Genomic DNA, 23,584 nt, shown 5'->3' with positions numbered 1-23,584 from the left:
TGCTTTGGCATATAGCCTAAATATGTAACTAATGCTGCATCACCCATGCTAACATGTACATACTAGAACCATGTAATTGGATAGCTAGCGCATAACATGCACACTGCATTCATTTGCTTTTTTTACTAGTTAAGATGTACTTCTTTGCTCATCTGCTCATTTGAAGATTGGACAATTAACTCTTATGAATTGTTTTAAGTATTGCACTATATCATGCGTGTGATGTGTATGACTTCTTTATATGCTTGCCTGGACTCCTAAAGATAAAAAAAAATATCTGAAAACAATTGCATAGAAAGAACAATGCTTGCTGAGAATATCCCATCTGGAGAGACGGTGGATGTAAAAGTGTCTTGAGATGAGTACATATCTTCAAGTTGAGAAAAGCAAAAATCATGAAGTGTATAAGCAAGTAATAAATGCTGTAATATGAAGAAGACTAGAAACATGATTTCAACCAAATGTCAGATTTCATATTTGAATATTTTGTATTTATCAAGTTATTGAGCTCTGACTGTTAATTATGCTTTTTGGGCTACTCCATTTTAGCTCACACCACTTTATCATGTATAAAAAGTTTAATTTTATAATTGTGTTGACCGGAATTGTTTTAAAAATAACAGAAGACTAGGTACATGAAAGTACATTATTTTAACAGCCAGGGTTTAACAACCATGATAGACAAATTGCATAATAACATTGATCATGACTGGCAGATCCACATCCTTTTCTTGCAACAATTTGATTCTGTTTCTGAGACGCTGATTTTCTGCAGTTTTTTTAACCATGTCATTTGACACATTCCATGTAACCTAGATAGTGCATCCTGAAACTATAGATTTGCTCTGGGGTTAGAGTGATGTTGATAAACCTCTGCTGCTTTGATCTTGTTCATATTGTCAGTTCATTCCTTAAGCAGAAAGCCAGGCACAAGAACAAAATGTAAAAAAAAAATTTGGTTTTGGAAGGAAAATGAACATTTATCAGGAAGGCTGTTAAAGGTTTGAAATGCTCTACCCCTGCTGAGTTTGATGACTGACTGGAATTGTAAACAGTCTGCAGTGATACAAGATGTTTCTGGAACAAAACAAACATAAACTCATGTGATTACTCAGGTGATTATTGCCAAATAATTATGTTTAACAAAAGACCAATAATGTCAACTAAAAAGACCCCATTTGCGCTGACTGTTGTACAATAAAATTAATATTGCTTTATATTCATAATATTACTGGCTATTTTCTTCCATTAAATGAGGCTACTTTTTTATTTGGTGCTGTCTAGAGGCTAGAAATTTAAATTGGTGTATGAGGAAATGCATATCTGGTTAGTTGTCACATCTAGCATCCTTTCTTTGCATGGATAATGTTCTTACTGAACCTGTTTGCAATCTCTGCATTGTTTTTGCAGGATTTCATTCTGATAATTAAAACAAATATCTTAGTTAATTAAAAACAAACTTTTGTTATTGGCACAGTAATGTACAGCAGTTAGCGTGCTTATACTGCATTACAGCTCTTTACTATCTTGTTTATTTCTCAGAGTTTGGGCTCTGTGTGGAGTCTGCACGTCCTCCCTGAGTCCATGCAAGTTTTTCCTCGGCACAGTGGTTCCTTTATATCCCAAGGAATGCCATTAGGTGAAATGATTATCTGAATTGCCCATAGTGTGTGTGTGTGTGTGTGTGTGTGTGTGTGTGTGTGTGTGTGTGTGTGTGTGTGTGTGTGTGTGTGTGTGTGTGATTGAATAACAGCATTGTTTGATAGACTGGTTTCCTGTTCAAGATTACTTTTTCCTGCATTACATCAAAAGCTAATTTGTATAGGGTTGGCTCCAAGCAATTCTAAGCTGAATTAAATGGGTATGGAGAAAGAACAAATAAGTGACATGTCCAGTAAGTCCATCTTTGCTCCTTAGTGGCTAAATAGTGTCTATTGTATATGTATCTGCGTGTATGTAATATATATATATATATATGTATATATATATATATATATATATATATATGTATATATATATATATATATATATATATATATATATGTATATATATATATATATATATATATATATATATATATATATATATATATATATATGTGTGTGTGTGTGTGTCTATATATATGGATTCACTTCAGAAGCCTGAATGATCACAAGCCTGAATTGTATAACCTGGAAGACCAAAAGCCTGAAATTTCATAAGCCTGAAAACTCAAAAGCCTGAATTCCATAAGACTGAAAACAGGATACATATACTGACTGAAGGCAACACAAAACAGATTGTATTTCATCAAATATAAGCAGGGGGGCAAGCCCCCCATGCACCCCCTGCTACATATATATATCAACTCCAAGTTTATTCTTCACTACACTAAAATGCAATCTCGGAGTTGATATATTTAATTAGCACGGGGTGTGGGGGGTGCAGGGGGGCTTGCCGCCCTGCACCATACTTGGTGAAAACTGCTATTTTTTGTCTTATATGTGTTTGTGTGTCATTTTTTGTGTTATGTATATTTTCATTCTTATGGGATTCATGCTTTTGAGTTTTTAGGCTTATGAAATTTCAGGCTTTTGGTCTTCCGTCTTACGCAATTCAGGCTTGTAATCATTCAGGCTTCTGAAGTGAAACCATATATATATATATATATATATATATATATATATATATATATGTGTGTGTGTGAAATTATAATTCCCAACTCGGAAACAATGCAGGAAATTGTGGGTTGCAAGGACCAAATAATATGCAGCAAATGCCAATACACTTCTAGAACTCTTGAGTAAATATTTACATGTTAAGTTGTCAATCTCGCCTTCATTCTTGCTTGATGGGTTCGGAGCCGATCCTCGGCTCCGACTCGGCACTTGCTTTAGCTCGAGAAATCCTTTTACCAGCTCGAGGCAGCCCCATATCCCATGATGCAAGGCGGTAAGTACCCAGATCTCGTTTGCCGCTTCGCTTAGGAGGTCTTCTTTTTACCAGCTCCTGGTAAGTTGTTCACTTTTGTGATTTTTAAGCCCCTTTTTAGTCAAAAACTCCTTTATTGATAGTTTAAGTTTATATTTCTACCCTTTCTGACAGAAATTCCCTGTCTCCTTTAATTTTTTGTTAGTCAATCTTTTCCCTATCCCATCCCCCCCCTGTTAGGGTGTGTGTGTTGGTTTTTATAGAATACCTTTTGGTATTTTGTTTAAGTTAATTTTGACTGGTGTGTGTGTGTGTTGTGTTTTCAGCACCATGTCAAAGGAGAGGGTCTCAGGTTTTAAGAAGTGTGACTCGTGCTGTCAGAAGATGTCTCTGACAGACGGTCACACTTCTTGCCTGTATTGTCTGGGCCCTCTTCACCTGCAGGACTCCTGTGCTATTTGTCACTCCTTCAGCCAGAGAGTCCTGCAGGAGAGACGTAATAAGCTGATTCTTAGGGGCCTTCTTGCCGGAGGGCTCTCCGGCTAAGTCGGCTCCACCAAAATCAGCAAAACCTGCCAAGGCCCAGGCTTCTGTATCTAAGCCTGCGGCCTCGGCTCCGACTCATACTGAGTCGAGATCGGCTCCGGCTGGAGCCGATTCTGGCTTGACAGCCGGCACCGATGGCTATCGGTGCCGAATCTGTATTGTCCACTTCGATGTCGGCTCCGATTGGTTCCGACACCCATGTGGCACAGGCATCGGTGTCGGCTCCGATCGGCTCCGACACCGTTACTTTGGTGGCTGTATCGGCTCCAGCTGGAGCCGATACATCGAGGCTTTCTGTCGGCTCCGAAGTCGGCTCCGACAGGATCTATAGTATCGGCTCCGATGGCTCATTCCAGGAAGAGGTCGAGGTCTCCTTCCTTGGAGCCGATACTTTCGGCTCCGGCTTCACCTCTTCTATCGGAACGGAGCCATCGGAGCCGATCTTCAAGGTCATCCAGGTTGTCAGATCATGACCTAGAGAGAGTGGTCAGTAGATTACTCAAGTCACAGGTACTGGCCCAAATGTTACACAGTCCGTCTCAGCAGACGACTGTTGGTCCACACCCCGTTACAGTTCCTCCTTCAACTCTACCCCAGAGCTTGGAGTTGGAGTCTTCGGGCATGGTTACTGCTACGGCTGGAGGACGGATACCCCTTCTGTTCCTTCAGCCTCTACTCTTATCTCCTCTTCAAGACCTTCCTTAGAGGGATTCGTGGTCGGGCTTCCATGGTCTCCTCCGAGGGGTGAGTGGCATCGACCCTTGTCCGAGCCCGCTCTTCCCTTGGAGCCTCGGCCTTGGTGAGCTCGGCTCCGACATCTGCCTCGGAGACTTCCCTTCGGTGGTCCCTGGAGTTCCTAGCTCTTGGAGCGGGTTCTCTCGGACCTGCCTGGGAGGGGAGCATTCGAGGTGATGAAGAGTGTACTGGCCACTGGTATCAGTCAGCAGTCTGTTCCCGTAGCTCCTCCCTCTATAGTACCTGTTGACATCTCTGCCACTTCTCTTGCTACAGGACCCAGAGATCCTCCGCCTCAGGTTTCCCCATTGGGAATTTCCCCTCTTCCGAGGATTCTCCTGATGTTCCGGGAGAGCCTCCTAGGGAGAGGACTTGTAAGAGGAAGCATGTAGACTCCCCGAGTCTGTCACTTGGATACTGACTTTGATGAGTCAGAGGGATCCCTAGATCCCCTCTGAGGATGTCTCCTTCTCAGACATCCTAGAACTTCTGAAACAGAGGGAAACTGGCCCACCAACAATCCCTCTGAGGATGAGTCAGTATACCTAGAGGCGTTTGGATCTCGGCCCTCCACCTCCTGGGTGTCTCCGCCTTCGACCCCTGATGCAGGTTATTGCACGAAGGCGTGGGCAGCTCCTGACTCTGTAGAGCCAGTCCCTAGGAGGCCTTCTAAATTTATCACTGCCCCGAGTGACAAACAATTCCTTACCAAGGGTGTCCCTGCTGATGCCATGGTGGTGGCTGCGGCCACCAAAAGGAACTTGCAGATCCTTCCGTGCCCGTCCATCCTCCTAATAAGGACTCTAGGACCATGGATAGGTACGTAAGCGGATGTTTTCCTCAGCGACCTTTGCTATGCGTTCGCTGAATTACCTATGTCACTTCACCAGACTCCAAAGGGATATCCTGAAGGAGCTGGGAGAAGTAGTTCAGGATCCTACAGCTGCAGGGGCTCAAGAAAAGATTGCTTCGCAGCTAGGAACCCTCAATTCCGTTGTTAACTCCTCCATGCGGCTAATATCTTATGCTGCGGATGGAGGAAGTAGAGCCGCAGGCACAGGTGTGGCTCTTAGACGCCAAGCCTGGATGCGGCTATGTGATTTTGCGGATCCCTTTAAGGCGTCCTTCACAAATTCTCCCTTTGATGGGTCAGCTTTGTTTGGCCCTCAGGTGAAGGAAACCTTGACCAGGTGCGAGCAGGACGGCAAGACTCTTTCTGCTGTTGGAGTCCGTTTTTCCACCCCTTCTAGGCCTTATCCCAAAGGACAGAAGGGTGGGAAGATGTGGTTCCGTAAATCCCAAGGAGTCACGCCGGATTCACGTGGTCAGTTTACCCCTAGAGGCAGAGGGGGTAACAATAACAGACGCCGCTCTAGAGGCAGAGGAGGTCCGAAGAACCAGGGAAACAGGGAGCCTCTCTCTGACAAGCCCTTTCAGCATCCCTGAGGTGTTGCCCGGCTGTCCCTCCTTGGAGGCAGTCGGGGGAAGATTATCACTGTACCCAGAAGCCTGGCATTCCCTCACTCAAGACAGATGGGTACAGTCGATCATATCCAAGGGTTACATAATTCCTTTCGAGGAAAGTCCTTTCCCCTCAAATTCCCTTCCAGATGTACCACCCGGTCTAAGGGACATTGCAGAGTTAGAAATCGCAAAACTACTGCAAAAAGAGCCATTCAGCCAGTTACAATAGACCATTCAGAGCCGGAATCTACTCAAGGTTCTTTTGGTCCCCAAAAGACGGGAGACTGGAGACCAATATTGGATCTCAGCAGACTCAACAAGTCTGTCAAGAAGACAAGATTCCGAATGGTCACTCTTCAGTCAATTCTGCCCTTCTTACAGAAGGACAACTGGATGTGCTCAATAGATCTTCAGGATGCGTGCTATCACATCAAAATTCACAGACGCTCCAGGAGATTTCTCCGCTTCCGGCTGGGGTCCAGTCACTTCCAGTTCAGAGCCCTGCCCTTTGGTCTCACTACAGCCCCCAGAGTGTTCACCAAATGCATGGCAGTGGTCACGGCTCACCTGAGACGCCAAGGATTCCAGGTGTTTCCGTATCTCGACGACTGGCTCCTGTCAGCCACCACCAGGCATCAGCTTATACAAGCCAGGGATTACACAATAGGCCTTTGTTCTCATTTGGGCATCTCAATCAACTTCGAAAAGTCATCCTTATCGCCCTGCCAGTCTATTACCTTTATAGGCGCAAACTTAAACACTGTTCGGATGTCAGCTACCCTTACAGAACAAAGAGTTTCAGACATTCAGACTCATGTCAGGATCATTCTGGCCAGCAAGAAAATACAGGCCAGAATGGTTCTGAAGGTATTAGGTCTCATGGCTGCGGCCATTACACTTCTTCCCTGGCTCGATTCTACATGCGCCTTCTTCAGTGGATGCTGTTCACACAGTGGTCATACCAGCAACTTCCAATGCGTCACCAGATTCTGGTGACACAGACATGCAAAGAACATCTTGCTTGGTGGATCACATCGCCTCAGGTTCACCAAGGCAGGTGCTTTGTACCTCCGTCCCCGATAGCCACTGTCACCACGGATGCCTCCCTGATTGGGTGGGGGGGTCATTATCAGGGCAGGATGGTTCATGGGACGTGGCAACCGTTCGAGTACCATCTGCACATAAATGTCCTGGAGATGAGAGCAGTGCTTTTAACGTTGCAAGCCCTCAACGACTTTCTTCCCGTAGGGACAATTGCAGTCCACACAGACAACATGTCTGTAGTTTGGTATATCAACAAACAGGGCGGAACCAAGTCCTACCCCTTGTGTCGAGAAGCGCTCAGACTTTGGTAATGGGCGATCTCCTCTCATCGGTTTCTGGTAGCAATGCATATCCCTGGGAAAACCAACATTATAGCCGACAGATTGAGCAGAGCTATCCTCATGCCTCACGAGTGGTCTCTCAAGCAATCTATAGCGGAAGAGATTTTTCTGGAATGGGGTCGCCCATGTTGCGATCTTTTGCTACTCCCCAAAACAGCGAATGTCCAGACTTCTTCAGCCTCTTCCCTCTATCAGGCCATGCCCCCAGAGACGCTCTGACCCAGGATTGGCCCCAGGGACTTCTTTATGCCTTCCCTCCATTTCCTCTGATCCCTCAGGTGATCCAGAAAGCTACCGTTTTGAGAGCCAAATTGATTCTCATTGCCCCTTACTGGCCTCGACAAGTTTGGTTCCCGTTCCTCCATCATCACCTTTTGGTGCAGCCGTGGCATCTGGACCCAGTGCCAGATCTACTGATTCACCAATCCGGTCAGCTGCACCGGTCAATCCCTTCTCTCAACCTCACAGCATGGTTGCTCCACTTCCTTCCTTAGCCAGGCTTCCTTTGATCTCTAACCCAGTTAGAGACATCATAGTAGCTTCACTAAAATCCTCTACCAGGAGGATTTACACAAGCAAATGGAACGTTTCTCTTATTGGGCTAAGGCCCAAAATATTGATCCTTTTACTGCCCCTGTTCAGGCAGTTCTGGACTTCTTAGCAGAGATTTTTCATGCAGGCTCCTCTTCTTCCACAGTCAGAGTTCAATTGGCTGCTATTTCTAATTTTCATGTCGGGATAGCAGATCATAATATTATGTCCCATAGGCTCTGCAGGGCCTTCTTGAAAGGAATTTTCCTACTAAAGCCTCCAATCAGGAATCCTCCTCCTCAGTGGGATCTAAATTTAGTGCTGACATCCTTGATTCTTCCCTGCTTCGAGCCAGCTGTTTCTTGTTCCCTGAAATATCTTTCTTGGAAAACTTTATTCCTAGTGGCTATTACATCTGCCAGGAGGGTGTCTGAACTTCATGCTCTTCGGTTCGACCCCCTATTTGATTTTTCACAAAGACAGAGTATCTTTGAGAACTAATCCATCCTTTTTACCTAAGGTCGCTTCAAAGAACAATCTGAATCAATCCATTGATCTCCCTGTATTTTTCCTAACTATTCAGATAGAGCTGAACAAAAGCTACATTATCTTGACGCCCACCGTCAACTTAGATATTATTTGGACAGAACAAAAAATTTAGAAAATCTGATCAACTTTTTGTTTCCTATGCGGATAATAAAAAGGCCTTCCTGTTTCTAAAGTGACTTTGTCCAGATGGCTTTCTTCGTCATCACTGAAATTTATACTCAGGGGAAAACAGCTGTGCTCAAAACCTAAAGCACATTCAACTAGGAGTTTAGCTACTTCTACAGCTTTTCAAGCTAGACTTCCTTTGGACACTATTTGTGCAGCGCCACTTGGGCCACTCCTCACACTTTTGTTTCCCATTACAAATTGGACTTGGCCTCCAGGGACAGAGCCAGTTTTGGCTCTACAGTCCTCAAGAGTTTGTTCCACTGAGCCACCCAGGATAGAGGTGCTAGGGACGGTCCCATCAAGCAAGAATGAAGGCGAGATTGACAACTTAACATTAAGAAGTTATGTACCTACCATAACGTTCCATGTTAGTTGTCTTCTCTCGCCTTCTTTCTTGCGACCCTCCCTCCTTCCCCCTGGCCTGGACAGACCTTGTATAAGAAACTATTATGCTAAAGACCATTCAGACCTGGTCCTTTTTCCATCTGTAAGTTTCTTCTTCCTTTGGGAAGTATTTTATGCTTGGTGTTATTGCCCTTTGTCAACAAACGAGATCTGGGTACTTACCACCTTGCATCATGGGATATGGGGCTGCCTCGAGCTGGTAAAAGGATTTCTCGAGCTAAAGCAAGTGCCGAGTCGGAGCCGAGGATCGGCTCCGAACCCATCAAGCAAGAAAGAAGGCGAGAGAAGACAACTAACATGGAACGTTATGGTAGGTACATAACTTCTTATTTTCAACATTATGGTTAACCCAAATAAACTACTGCCACTTGATGATAAAAGTTCAAAGTGCAAAGCTTTAGGGTAACAAACTCTTCCTTAATGCAGTATAAGAATCATTGGAGTATATTAGCACTCATTCAGCTGTTTGGAGTTGGTTCTGTAGATTACAGTATTATTTTTGGTGAAGAAAGCAACAAGTTAAGCATAATCCAAACCAGTTTCATTTACTTAAGTCTTTTTCAGTGGCTCTGAAGCAAACATGTTTATAAATTTTAAATATTTTACATTAAGTATTGCTCCAAACAAATTCAAAACAGAAGCCATGTTTACAAAATTTTATGTCACTTCCAGGATATAAATGCATCCTAGCCATTTAATTAACTCTAATGATAATACATTTAATTGAAATTGTGTGGTGAGAAATAATTTTTTTACATTTCTGGGTTGCAGAAGAACTCGTACCACACTGGTTAAACCAATGTATAATCAAGCAAAATGCATGCATTGTATACTTAGTTGTTGCTGGATGCTGCCCAGCTAATTCAAAATTCACTAAAATTATACTTCCTGCTTCTTAAATAACACTATGGGGTGATACTACCAAAACTTCAGCTGGTTGGATACACATATACAGGTATATAGTTATGTAATGCTAAAAGTCCTGCTTACTACGTAAATACTCAAATTTGTGTTTATAGAGTAAAAACTTATTGAATAGTGTATAACTTTTATTAACAGTTATTGGTTTTCACTAATATACATCATCTAGCACACCAAACATATTCAAAGGACCAAACATGTTGCAAAATATTGTTAACACAATATATGTTTTTAGAATAGTAATACATTTGGTACACTAAACTGTAGAATATATGTAATGCATGGCTACCCATGGGGTTTCTGGAGCTGTTTCTGTACCCCAGAAATGCTATAAGAATGTTTTTCTCTTTACTTTTACCTTTTTGTGGGAGTAGACATATTTTCAGACATATTTATGGGAATATGGGGAAGGAGAACATGGTGTAAAGGGAAGGAATAGGAAAAAGGAGAATATTCATAAAAACACTGAATGACAGAAGGGGCAGGTTGGGTATTTACCCACTGGGTTTGGTTCATGAAAGGAAGGGGAGATAAATGAAAAGAGGGTGGAGAGACAGATGGAAGGGGATAGGGCTGCATGTGATTGCTGGCATATTTGCCTGGTCCTCAGAGCCTCAAAAGGAGCATTGCCATGATGTTTCTAGGAGGGGAGATTGCAGTGGTGTTGGGGTAAAGGTCTGGTGTCTCAATGGTTGGACTTATCACGGTCAGTGAACTTTGCACCCACTGAAGGAAGCTGTGGTATGAGCCCATCTACCTATTCACTATAGTCTCTACCAACTCCTCGAGCTCAGGCTCACTTTCCAGTCATGAACAGTGGGAGCCACCATTCCAATCACGTGAAGCATGCTCGTAAAGGGCATCTTGTGGCAACCTCTCCCTCACCTTGGTTTACTGCAGTCAAGGAGCCTTAGGAGCAGTTGCATCTGTAAAAGGAGACAAAAAATGAAGGCAAGAAAAATAAGAAATGAAATGCATTTTACTTGACAATATTACATGAGATCAGTAATAATTTTAGTATGTCTGAATAATACAAATTTTACGATGTCCGAACTAAAATATTAATTTAGACAGTGTAGTATTTTATATATAGTTACAATTTCATGTTGTTATGGCAGTGCATGAGCTTCATATTTTCAAAGTACTGCAGTGCATTATTCATCAATGTATATATATATTTTTTATTGGTACTTTTTCGTGGAGGGATCATTATTTATGGATCAGAGGACCAGCTGTACTTGTCTCCTTTCAAAGACATGGTAGTTTTTTACAGTATCATTCCATGGGGTGGAAAAGGAGAGGAAGATGATATGAATACAAAACCCTGGCTTTTTCTATAAAGTCAATATTGGTAATGTAGTGTTGCATACTATTTTTTTCCTTTAACTGATGGTGTACTTACTAGTGCAGTGAGAATTGCATGCCTGAACAAGCTCTCCCCTCTGCCAATTTGCTTGACTTTCCTGATGGTATTCTGACATGTAGTCCTGTAACTTCAATGAAAGTGCAAAAATATAGCAGTTAGGAGAGCTACAGTCTTTTTTCTTTAAATTCCACTCAACTAACAAACAAAATGGAGGGCAGTGCTGATTTAATTAAAACTTTTAAACCAATTAGGAAAATTATTACAACATGTACCTGGGGGTGGGTAGAGGTGGGGTTAAGTATAATAATCCTAGAACAACTTTGTAATTTCCTCCATTTCAGCAAGGACACATTCAGGCAGGAATATATCTGGGTAAAATAACTGGGTAGCATTTTCCCCAGCAGTTTCTTATTAAAACAATGAAAAGCATGTTCTCCTTGAGCAACCCAGATTGTATTAAAGCACTTTCACTCTCTTCCATTTCCCATAATTTCCTGGAACCTTTGCCTTGCTTAACAAGTCTCAAGAGATCAAGTCTTGTTTATCCTCTTTCACATCTGCAAAACTAATGTCCTTAAAACCTGCTCAAAAGATATAAAGTTCTACAGAAACATAAAAAGGACCGACCTCCTGGAATAATGAATATGTACCATAGGAAATACCTCATTTATGGAATAGTTTCCAATTGGATGTAAAGCACAGTTGCTCCTTTGCCCTTTTTAAGCATAAACTGGATGACTGCTTGGTCAATTGTAAGTACGCCCCCCTGGATTCCTTAAAGAGAAGGATCCCCACTGAGTTTACAAATAGACAATTGCTGAGGTATGGTATTAATCAATTTCTTAGTTACTTCAGTGTGGGATTGTATGACTAGGATGTAAATGGTCCACTGGATAAACAGCCTCTTATAAACCTATGAACCTAATGTCTTTCGGCTTTTCCCAGTTTGTGGTTGCCACAGCATAACTCTGGTCCGCTAATGATTGTCAGTGGATTTTTACAGTGGCAAGTTGCCAGCCCGATGCCCAACCTTCAAAGAAGGCACACCCATCCACGCATGCATCTACCTGCATGTCTTTAACATCACTCGACTACAGGGAGGACATGCAGACTCCACACAGAAGGCACTCCAGCTGAGAATCAAACGGGAGAACCTCTTGCTGTGAGGTGACAATGTTAACCGCTGCACCACCGCAGCCATATATAAACCTATGAACCTAAATATGTCAAAATAAGAAAACATTTGCTCTGTAGCAACAAATAGCTATACATTAAATTACACTTGTTTACATGATTTACAGATAAATGACAGTTTCCAAGATAAAAAGTTTGCTATGACCTCCACGTTGTCTTCCTACACCTTGGAGATGTTTGTACATGTTAATATTGCATTAATAAATAAGATGCCATGCTTACTGTAAAACTCTGGCCTGCTTTCCTGAACTTTTGCCTGCCAATGGAGCAAGTGGTCTGGGTGATGCCTCTTCAGGATGTTATCAGCTTCCTGCACTGTTCAGTTCTCAGAATGCCAGTCACACTACTCAGTGACCTGATGCCACCTGATTCAACCTGGCCAAGTATGATGAGCAGTGAAAAATTTTAGTCACTCAATGGCACCAACTTGGGGCCCTGTCCTGATATGCACAGAAAAACTAATTTATTTCATCAGGTTCAATATATTCTGATACTTAAGATGTGAACGTGAGATACCAAGGGTGTAAATCATACCCACTGTGATGTAACCTCAACAGTTCAGGTGGCCAACAGTCTGCTAATACCTTCTTAGCATCTAAAAGCTTGGGCATAAGCAGTGTGAATACACGTGTATGCATTTGTTGTAGCTTGTTCACAGTGACACAGTCACCCATGGCATTTGCTGCACTTGGACATGTCTAGTGATGCAGTTCATAGAACTTTGTGCTGGCAAGATTCATTTGCAAAGAAGTTCATACTTGAAATATTGTAACATAAAATCATATTATTGTATTTTAGATGACATCTTTATTGTATGGAATGGCCCTTTAAATATTATTCAACTTTTTATGACTTGTCTTAACACTACAGATTTTTTATTTTTTAGTCACAAAGTAGGATTGTGGGAGACACATTTTTAGATGTTAAAATTTCAAAGTATATTATCGATAAGATATTATCTGCCCAGATTGTTTAAGTAGGAACATGTCTCTAATTCCTATCTACATTACAATAGCAACCATCCAAGTTTTCAAAAGAAGAACATTGTAAAAGGTTAGATGGTGCAAGCAGCCCATATGACTACATTAAAGGAAGATTTAATGAATGAGTTAAATTTTATTGAAAGTTGATTTATAGCTAGAACATATTCAAAGGTGCTCACTGACCCTTTGAATGAAAAGGTTTCATGGGGATGAGGTACAAAGTTTAATCCATTAATGAGTTTTAAGGAATATGAATCAAACAGTATTGCCCTCAAAACTAAGATGGGAACAAGTGGAACTAGGTGAGGCAAGTAATATGGGTCTGTATTTTGTTTTAAAATATAATCAGGATAAGTGGATGGTTCAGGAGATTACTAAATATTAGAACCGTTTTGCCCAATGCCAAACAGTTTAAAAGTGTTCACTAGACCACTGAAATTTAGTTTTAAAAGAGGTCCAGACTTGAACATTTTTGAAAATGAGTGGTTATCCTTCACTGATAATTCTAGGAAAGAGAAATTTAACTATGGGATGTGCCCACAATATCCCTTTATTGTAAACAGCACAGAGTTTTATTTACCCAGTTTAAAATTTGCATTACCAACAACTGTGCTTATTATTGTTTTTCAGATGGGTCGATATAGCTGGCCTATTGTTTACATTGCTTTTCATACTATCTATCTATCTGTCTATATAGTGGATATCTGTTATGCCAAGAGGCCTTGAGAATATGGCAATGAGTGATGGCTTCCAACTGCTTTCTAATTCCAACAAACATTCCTGGGAGCTCCAATGTGATAGCGAACAAATTGAGCAGGTGCATTCTATAACCTCATGAATGGTTCCTCAATCCTGTGATAGCAGTAAGAATTTTTAACCGCTGGGGTCAGCTTTGCTGTGACCTATTTGCTTCCCCAACCAACTACAAGTGCTGCAACTATTTTGCCCTGATCACCCCTTGGGGACAGTCACAGAGAGACACTCTAGTCCACACTTGGCCCTCAGGGCTGCTTTATGCTTATCCTCCTGCTCTCCTCATCTCCCAATTTCTGAAGAAAGCATTGCAGTTGAAGAGCAAAGTGATTCTCATTGCTCCATATTGGCCTCGACAAGTTTGGTTCCCCTTCCTCTGGCCTCACTTGCTAGATTGACCATGGATTCTCAATCTATCCCCAACGTTTATCTCCCATCCACGGGGTCTGACTCATCCCTATCTAACAAGCCTGAAGCTGACAGCTTGGTTTCTCCACTTCCTATGATTGCCAGGCAGGATAACCTCTCTTTCCCATTGCACAATATTCTTATCGCGTCTTATAAATCATCCAGCAGGCTAATATATCTCAGCAAATGGAAAAATTTGCATTATGGACAGCGAACAAACAATTGGACCCTTTGTCGGCCCCAGTTTCGGTAGTTTTAGATTACTTATAACATCTTTTTCAGTCTGGGGTGTTGGCCTTTACTATTCGTGTTCATTTAGCTGCCGTTTCTAATTTCCCCATTGGCTTTCAGGATTCTTCACTCCTGTCAAGACTTTCTTGAAGGGCATTTTACACTTGAAACCTCTTTTTAGAGAAGCAGTACAATCTTGGGATTTGGCCTTGGTTCTACAAGCCCTAACAGCTCCCCCCTTTGAACCTGTGTCTTCATGTGATTTAAAGTACCTCTCTTGGAAAACTTTGTTTCTGGTTGCAATCACATCAGCCAGACGTCTGTCAGAACTTCAAGCCTTATGCATCAAACGTCCCTACCTTATTTTCCATAAGGATAGAGTATCATTGAGAACTAATTTTTCCTTTTTACCAAAAGTGGTGTCAGAGCAGTCTACCAACCAGTCTATTGACCTCCTAGTATTTTTTCCTAATAATTCTAACAAGGGAGAGTGTTGCCTGCACTCCCTAGATGTTCAAAGGCAAATTTGATTTTATCTGGACAAAACAAAATCTACCCGTAAATCAGACCAACTATTTATGGCTTTTTCTGGATCAAGGCTAGGTCATCCTGTCTCTAAAGTTACATTGGCATCATGGTTGAAAAATTTTATTACCTTAATGTACAACAAGAACAATATCACCTTGCCTCACAAAGTGAAAGCTCATTCTACAAGGTCTATGGCAACTTCAGCAGCTTTCCATGCTAGGCTTACCTCAATGACATTTGCTCAGCTGCGAGTTAGGCCAAACCCAATACTTTTATCCTTCATTACAAATTGGATTTGGCCTCCAGAGGAAGAGCTTCTTTTGGTTCCATAGTGCTCAGGAATGTCCTTCCATGAGGGCCGCCCAGGGATACAGGTAGCTGGGGACTCTGTCCCATCAGTAAGGAATAAGCAAAGATTAACCACATCAGATAAAGAAGTTATGTCTTACCACAATGTTCCATCTGTGTTGCTGATCTTCATTCATTCATTACTCCTCACCCTCCATCCCCCTCCAGAGGTTCCTTGTTGATCTCTTGTACTCCATTTTTTCCATTATTGTAGGTCTGTTATAACCAGAGGTCGGCTCTACTTTTGTCTATCAACTTGCAAACTCGATCGGAGGTAACAGGGAGCAGAGCATTCTGGGTAGGATCATGGCTCGAGAGTTTTTGGCTGACGTGAGCTTGATATGAGGCCGGCTCGGTTCTGAGGACCATCAGTAATGAATGAATGAAGATCAGCAACACAGATGGAACGTTATGGTAAGACATGATTTCTTTTTATTAGCCAATGTTGAAGTGTTAGCCTGTGTCACTTGACAAGCGTAGCAGAGAGAGAACACATGAAGACAGGGTGGTTAGTCATTAAACCCTTAGTCACTATTCAGAGAAATATCTATGGGAATTAAGTTATTTATTGCGCACTTAACAGATGACCATTAGGAACAATGATTTGTAACCTCTTGCAGGAGACTCCCATGAAAGTCCTATTCAAGTTTTACATTGAAGGAAAGAGCACAAAATTGTGACAACTCTGATACAGGTAATTTTTTGGCTTTAAGGGCCAGTGGTTCCCCATATGGAGGAGCATCAGGTGAAGGATGATGCTTCTGCAAAGGACCAATCACAAGATTACCTGGAACTTTCTGTAAAACACTCACCAAGAGCAGTAAATAAGATGTTCTCGGTTCAGAAGAAAATGATCTGAGGAAAGATGATCTTAATTTAATATAGAAAAACAAATTAACATAAATGAAAGAAATAGATTATAGAAAGTAAATAAGACCCCAAATCTTAGAAGGTTTAAAACAGATAACACCATAATCAGGGCTATTAAGATAAATCCCTGTGATATAGCAGAAAAAATAGGAATGTTAAGTTGTCAATCTCGCCTTCATTCTTGCTGGATGGGTTCGGAGCCGAACCTCGGCTCCGACTCGGCCACTTACTAAAGCTCGAGAGCTAATTTTACCGGCTCAAGGCAACCCTATATCCCATGATGCTAGGCGATAACTACCCAGATCTCGTTTGCCGCTTTCGCTTGCGAGGTGCGTTTTTACCGGCACTTGGTAAGTCTTGGAGTTTATATATATATATATATATATATATGGTTCTACCTGACTTAGTCGACAGCGTAGAACACAGACAATGGAATCCGGAGCTCCAGAAGATCGACAATGAAGAAGACCGACGTGAATCGCGAGTGCCAGAACATCGACAATGCAGAAGACCGACACGACGGATGACAACACCAACGCCAAGGATGCCGACATGGGAAAAGGCTGTGTGAGTATGCGGTAGTGACGGACGTTAGGGTGCGAGTCAGGTAAGTGTGGATATTGACGGTCTGTGGGGATAGGGATGGGTTAAGTGAGTTAGGGTTAGGGAGCGGGTTAGGTAAGTGTGCGGTAGGGATAGACTTTGGGATAGGGGCGGGTTAAGTGAGTTAGGGTTAGGAGCGGGTTAGGTAAGTGTGTAGGGATAGACTTTGGGATAGGGCGGGTTAAGTGAGTTAGGGTTAGGAGCGGGTTAGGGTGGGGTTAGGGTTAGGTAAGTGTCGTAGGGATAGACTTTGGGTTAGGGGCGGGTTAAGTGAGTTAGGGTTAGGAGCGGGTTAGATGCATTATGCGATAGTGACGGACCTTAGGGTTAGGGCTGTCGATAGTTGTGTATGTAAGGTTTAGTGTGGGTTTGTAAGGATTTTGGTGTGCTTGTGTTGTGTGTGTGGTTTGTGGAATGGGGATGTGTTTTGTTTTTTATTGTTGTTATTGTGGTGTGTGCAGTGTATGGGGTTTCGTGTTTGTGTACCATCGGTTATTTCGTTGTCGGGTATGTGAGGTTTCGTGTTAATGCACTGTCGATTATGTGGTGTCGGTGATGTCGTTGTCGGTGTTGTGTGGTTTCGACTATGTCAGGTAGAACCATATATATATATATATATATATATATATATATATATATATATATATATATATATATATATATATATATATATATATAGTACCTTTCTACTTAGTTTTCCACTCCTCCTTGTTTAGCTAACTTAACAGTTAATTTAAAACCTTTTCCTCGTTAGTACCCTTTTCTTTTCCCCTTATCCCAAATTATACATCCCTCCCTTTAGGTTAGGCCTTAGGCCTGCCCCTTTCCTAATTCCTGACAGGGATTCTGTACTGTGTTTGTACCCCTGTAGCCTTGTTTTTCTTAGTTTGTGTGGATTTGGCATGTGTGTTTGTGTGTTTTTTACATTTGTGCCCTTTTACTTCGACAGCACTATGTCGAAGGACACAAAGGTCTCAGGCTTCAAGAAGTGTGACTCGTGCTGTCAGAAGATGTGTCTGACAGATGGTCACATTTCTTGTGTTTACTGCCTGGGACCTCTGCACCGGCAGGACTCTTGTTCTGTGTGCCATGCATTCAGCCCAAGAGTCCTGCAGGAGCGCAGGAACAAATTAATCTTGAGGCTTATTAAAGCCCGAGGGCTCCCTGTCTAAGTCTGTGCCGGGGAATCCCTTGGAGCCAGCCAAACCGTCGGCTCTGAGTCCTAAACCTTCGGCTGCTTGCTCACCATCTTTGGCAAGATCGGCTCCGGCTGGAGCTGATACTTCTGTGTCACAGCTTCCAGCATCGGCTCCACTCTGCGCCGATACTGCTGAGCCTCTACTCTCACTGTCGGTTCCGGCTGGAGCCGACGTATCTTCGGCTCCATCCATCTCTAGGAAAAGGTCCAGATCCCCATCTTTGGAATCGATCCATTCGGCTTCGGGGTCACCCTTGCTCTCGGAGTGGAGCCATCGGAACTATTCTTCTCGGTCGTCCAGGCTTTCCGACCATGACCTTGACAGAGTGGTCAGTAGACTGTTAAAGTCTCAGGCACTGGCCCAGATGCTTCATAGCCCATCTCATCAGACAGTGGCTATTTCAACTCCACCTACTATTCCTCCTTCGACTCTCCCTCAGAGTTCAGAGCCAGAGCTCCTTGGAGCCGTGACTGTTGTGGCGTCGGAGCCGATACCTCCCCCTTCGGCTCCATCATCCTCTGCTCCGATCTCCTCCTTGATGCCTTCATTGGAGGGATCCGGGCGCCTGGTCTCTCTCGCCGGCTCCGAGGGGGCGAGTGGCATCGGACCCTTGTCTGACCCCGTTCTCCCTCTCGGAGCGTCGGCACTGATGAGCTCGGCCCCGACATTGGCTTCGGAGCCATCCCTGTCGGTGCGGCCTGGGGTTCCTACTTCTTCGGAGAGGGAGCCCTCTAGCCTGTCTGATAGGGGAGCCTTCAAAGTGATGAGGAGTGTACTAGCCCCAGGGCATGGTCAACAGTCAGCTCCATCAGCTCCTCCCACTACAGTGCCTGCTGACGTCTCTTCCCACTCTCTTGCTCCCGGACCCAGAGATCCAATGCCTCAGGTTTCCCCACTGGGAATATCTTCCTCTTCTGAGGCTTCTCCTGACCCGTCAGGTGAACCTCTGCACAAGAGGACATGTAAGAGGAAGCATGTGGACTCCCCTGAGTCCATTACATCCGATACCAACTTGGATGAGTCGGAAGGATCCCCAAGGTCCCCCTCTGAGGATGTTTCTTTCTCAGACATCCTTGAAATCCTGAAACAGAGGGGGGAACTGGTCTTCCCTTAATCCTTCTGAGGACGAGTCGGTTTACCTGGAGGCATTTGGTTCTCAACCCTCCACCTCCTGGGTGTCTCTGCCTTTCGACCCCCTTATGGAAGTGATGGCACGGAAGGCATGGACGGCCCCAGATTTGGTGGAACTCACCCCACGGAGGCCTTCTAAATTTATTACGGCTCCAGCTGATAGACAATTTTTAATAAAAGGTGTCTTGGTTGATGCCATGGTGGTGGCTGCAGCCACCAAGAAGGAACTAGCTGATCCTTCAGTACCTATCCATCCTCCTAACAAGGATTCTAGGACTATAGATAGGTACAGTAAGCGGATGTTTTCTTCACGACCTTTGCCATGCGGTCGCTGAATTACTTGTCACTTCACCTGCCTTCAGAGAGATGTTCTCAAAGAGTTGGGTGAAGTTTTACAGGATCTGTCAGCTGCTGGGTCCCAAGATAAAATCACCTCACAGCTAGGAACCCTAAACTCCATTGTTAACTCCTCCATGCGGCTCATTTCCTATGCAGCCGATGGAGCGAGTAGGGCCGCAGGCACAGGTGTGGCCTTAAGGCATCACGCCTGGATGCAGCTTTGTAATTTTGCAGACCCCTTCAAGGCGTCCTTCACTAACTCCCCTTTTGATGGTTCGATGTTGTTCGGGCCTCAAGTGAAAGACACCTTGACCAGATGTGAGCAAGATGGCAAGACTCTTTCTGCCGTAGGAGTCCATTTCTCCACCCCTTCCAGACCATATCCTAAGGGTCAAAAGGGTGGAAAGATGTGGTTCTGCAAATCACAAGGAGTCACGCCTGATGCAAGAGGTCAGTTTACCCCCAGAGGCAGAGGGGATAACAACAGACACCGCCCAAGAGGCAGAGGGGGTCCGCAGAATCAGGGTAGCAGAGAGTCTCTCTCTGACAAACCCTTCCAACATCCCTGAGGTGTTGCCCGACTGTCTACTTTCGGAGGCAGTCGGGGGAAGATTGTCACTGTACCCAAAAGCCTGGCTCTCCCTCACTTTAGACAAATGGGTACAGTCAGTTATATCCGAGGGTTACAAAATTCCCTTTATCCAAACCCCAACTCAACAAAAGGGAACCCTTCCAGACGTTTCACCCAGTCTAAGGGAACAAGCAGTGCTAGAAATATAAAAGAGCCATCCAGCCAGTCCCAGCAGACCAACTAGGATCCAGAGTCTACTCAAAGTTCTTTTTGGTACCAAAAAAAACAGGAGACTGGAGACCAATGTTAGATCTCAGCAAACTAAACAAGTTTGTAAAAAGGACAAGATTCTGGATGGTCACGCTACAGTCCATTCTACCCTTTCTGGGCAAGGACAATTGGATGTGCTCCATGGACCTTCAGGATATGTACTATCACATCAAAATTCACAGGCGCTCCAGAAGGTTTCTCAGCTTTTGGCTGGGGGCCAGTCACTACCAATTCAGAGCCCTGCCCTTTGGTCTCACTACAGCCCCCAGAGTGTTCACCAAATGTATGGCAGCAGTTACGGCTCACCTGAGACATCAAGGATTCCAGGTGTTTCCATATCTAGACGACTGGCTCCTCACCATCACCACCAGGCATCAACTTCTTCAGGCCAGAGATTACACCATTCACATTTGCAGAGGGCTAGGAATCTCTATAAATTTTGAAAAGTCTGCCTTGTCGCCTTGTCAATCTATTACCTTTATAGGCGCCAACTTGGACACCGTGCAGCTCTCAGCAAAGTTAACAGATCAAAGGGTCTTAGATATTCAAAACCATGTCCATGTTCTGCTTCAGAGCGACAGAATTCAGGCCAGGTATGTCCTGAAAGTATTGGGGCTCATGGCGGCCGCCATCACACTTCTTCCTCTTGCCTGCTTTACATGCGTCTTCTACACTGGATGCTTTTCGCCCAATGGTCTTTCCAACAACTCCCTATGCACCACAAGATCATGATAACTCCAATTTGCAAAAATCATCTGTCTTGGTGGATGTTGTCCCCTCAAGTCCTTCAAGGCAGACCCTTTATTCCTCCCTCCCCGGTCACCACGGTCACATCGGATGCCTCCCTGATCTGGTGGGAGGGGGGCATTTTCAAGGCAGGACAGTCCATGGCAACCTTTCGAATGCCACCTGCACATAAATGTCCTGGAGATGAGAGCAGTGCTTTTGACATTGCAAGCCCTCCACGACTCTCTTCCCCTGGGGACTATTGCAATCCGAATGGACAATATGTCCGTAATGTGGTATATCAACAAGCAGGGTGGAACCAAGTCCTATCCTCTGTGTCGAGAAGCACTCAGACTTTGGCAATGGGTGATCTCTTCTCAGCGGTTTCTGATAGCAATACATATCCCCGGGAAGTCTAACATCATAGCGGACAAGTCGAGCAGAGCTATTCTCTTGCCACACGAGTGGTCTCTCAAACAATCTGTGACGGAAGAGATTTTTCAGAAGTGGGGCCTTCCTTGCTGCGATCTTTTTTCTACACCTCAAAACAGCAAATGCCCCGACTTCTTCACCCTCTTCCCCCTTCCAGGCCATCCCCCCAGAGACGCTCTAGTCCACGATTGGCCTCGGGGACGACTTTACGCCTTTCCACCCCTTCCGTTAATATCACAGGTAATTCAGAAAGCAACCACCTTGAGAGCCAAGATGATTCTCATTGCCCCTTATTGGCCTCGACAGATATGGTTTCCATTCCTGCATCGTTATCTCTTGGAGCAGCCTTGGCATCTGGAACCAGTGCCAGATCTTTTGGACCATTGGTTGGGGCAGCTGCACCAATCCCTCCATTCTCTCAACCTCAATGCTTGGTTGCTCCACTTCCGTCCCTAGCCAGGCTTCCTATGATTTCAAATTCCATCCGGGATATTATAGTAGCTTCCCTTAAATCTTCCACCAGAAGGATCTACACTAGTAAATGACAACGTTTTTCCTTCTGGGCAAAGACTAGAAATATAGATCCATTCACTGCTCCAATTCACTCGGTCTTGGATTTCCTAGCTGAAATTTTTCATTCAGGATCTTCATCCTCCACAGTAAAAGTTCAGTTGGCAGCCATTTCAAATTTTCACATAGGCAATTCGGACTGCAGCATCATGTCCCATAAGCTTTGCAAAGCATTCCTTAGAGGTGTCTTTTTACTCAAACCCCCGATCAAAGATCCTCCACCACAGTGGGATCTAAACTTAGTTTTAACTTCCTTGATTCTACCTCCCTTTGAACCTGCGGCTTCCTGTTCATTGAAATTACTTTCCTGGAAAACACTCTTCCTGGTCGCTGTTACATCTGCTAGGAGAGTATCTGAACTTCATGCCCTCTGCATTCGTCCTCCTTACTTAGTCTTCCACAAAGACAGAGTTTCTCTAAGAACGAACCCCTCTTTCATACCCAAGGTGGCTTTGCAGACAAATTTAAATCAATCAATTGACCTCCCAGTTTTCTTCCCTAATTATTCGAACAGGGCGGAGCAAAAACTGCATTGTCTGGACATTCATCATCAGCTCCGATATTATTTGGACAGAACTAAACAAATCAGGAAATCTGATCAACTCTTTTTATCTTATGCAGAAAATAGGAAAGGCCTTCCAGTATCCAAGGTAACCCTGTCTAGGTGGTTCTCTTCTCTGATCACGTATACTTACCAACTCAGAGGTAAAAAATTGCCTTCTAGGCCAAGAGCCCATTCAACCAGGGCACTAGCCACATCAACAGCCTTTCAAGCTAGACTACCAATAGACACTATTTGTGCAGCAGCCACATGGGCTTCTCCTCATACCTTTGTTTCGCATTACAAATTGGACATGGCCTCCAGAAACAGGGCAAATTTTGGTTCCACCGTTCTCAAGAGTCTGTTCCAATGAGCTACCCAGGATGAAGGTGCTAGGGACGCGGTCCCATCCAGCAAGAATGAAGGTGAGAATGACAACTTAACACTGAGAAGTTATGTACCTACCATAACGTTCCATGTTAGTTCTTCTCTCACCTTCTTTCTTGTGTCCCGCCCACCATCCCCCTAGCCTGGACAGACCGAGAAGATTTCCCCTTCTTTGAAGGGTCCTGATCTTGCACTTTCAGCCAAATAGCTTGTCCTAGGGTAACTACAGCTTAGAATAGCGATCCTTTCGGGGTTATCCTTTTTCCTCCTCTCCAGTTGGAGGACTATATTGCTTAATGTTATTTCAGCTACCAAACGAGATCTGGGTAGTTATCGCCTAGCATCATGGGATATAGGGTTGCCTCGAGACGGTAAAATTAGCTCTCGAGCTTTAGTAAGTGGCCGAGTCAGAGCCGAGGTTCAGCTCCGAACCCATCCAGCAAGAAAGAAGGTGAGAGAAGACAACTAACATGGAACGTTATGGTAGGTACATAACTTCTCATTTATTACTATGCAGCT

The sequence above is a fragment of the Protopterus annectens genome, chromosome 9.part0 (genome assembly GCF_019279795.1).
Source record: "Protopterus annectens isolate FY-2018-M chromosome 9.part0, PAN1.0, whole genome shotgun sequence".
Lineage (NCBI taxonomy): Eukaryota > Metazoa > Chordata > Ceratodontiformes > Protopteridae > Protopterus > Protopterus annectens.
This window is presented reverse-complemented; position numbering follows the sequence as displayed.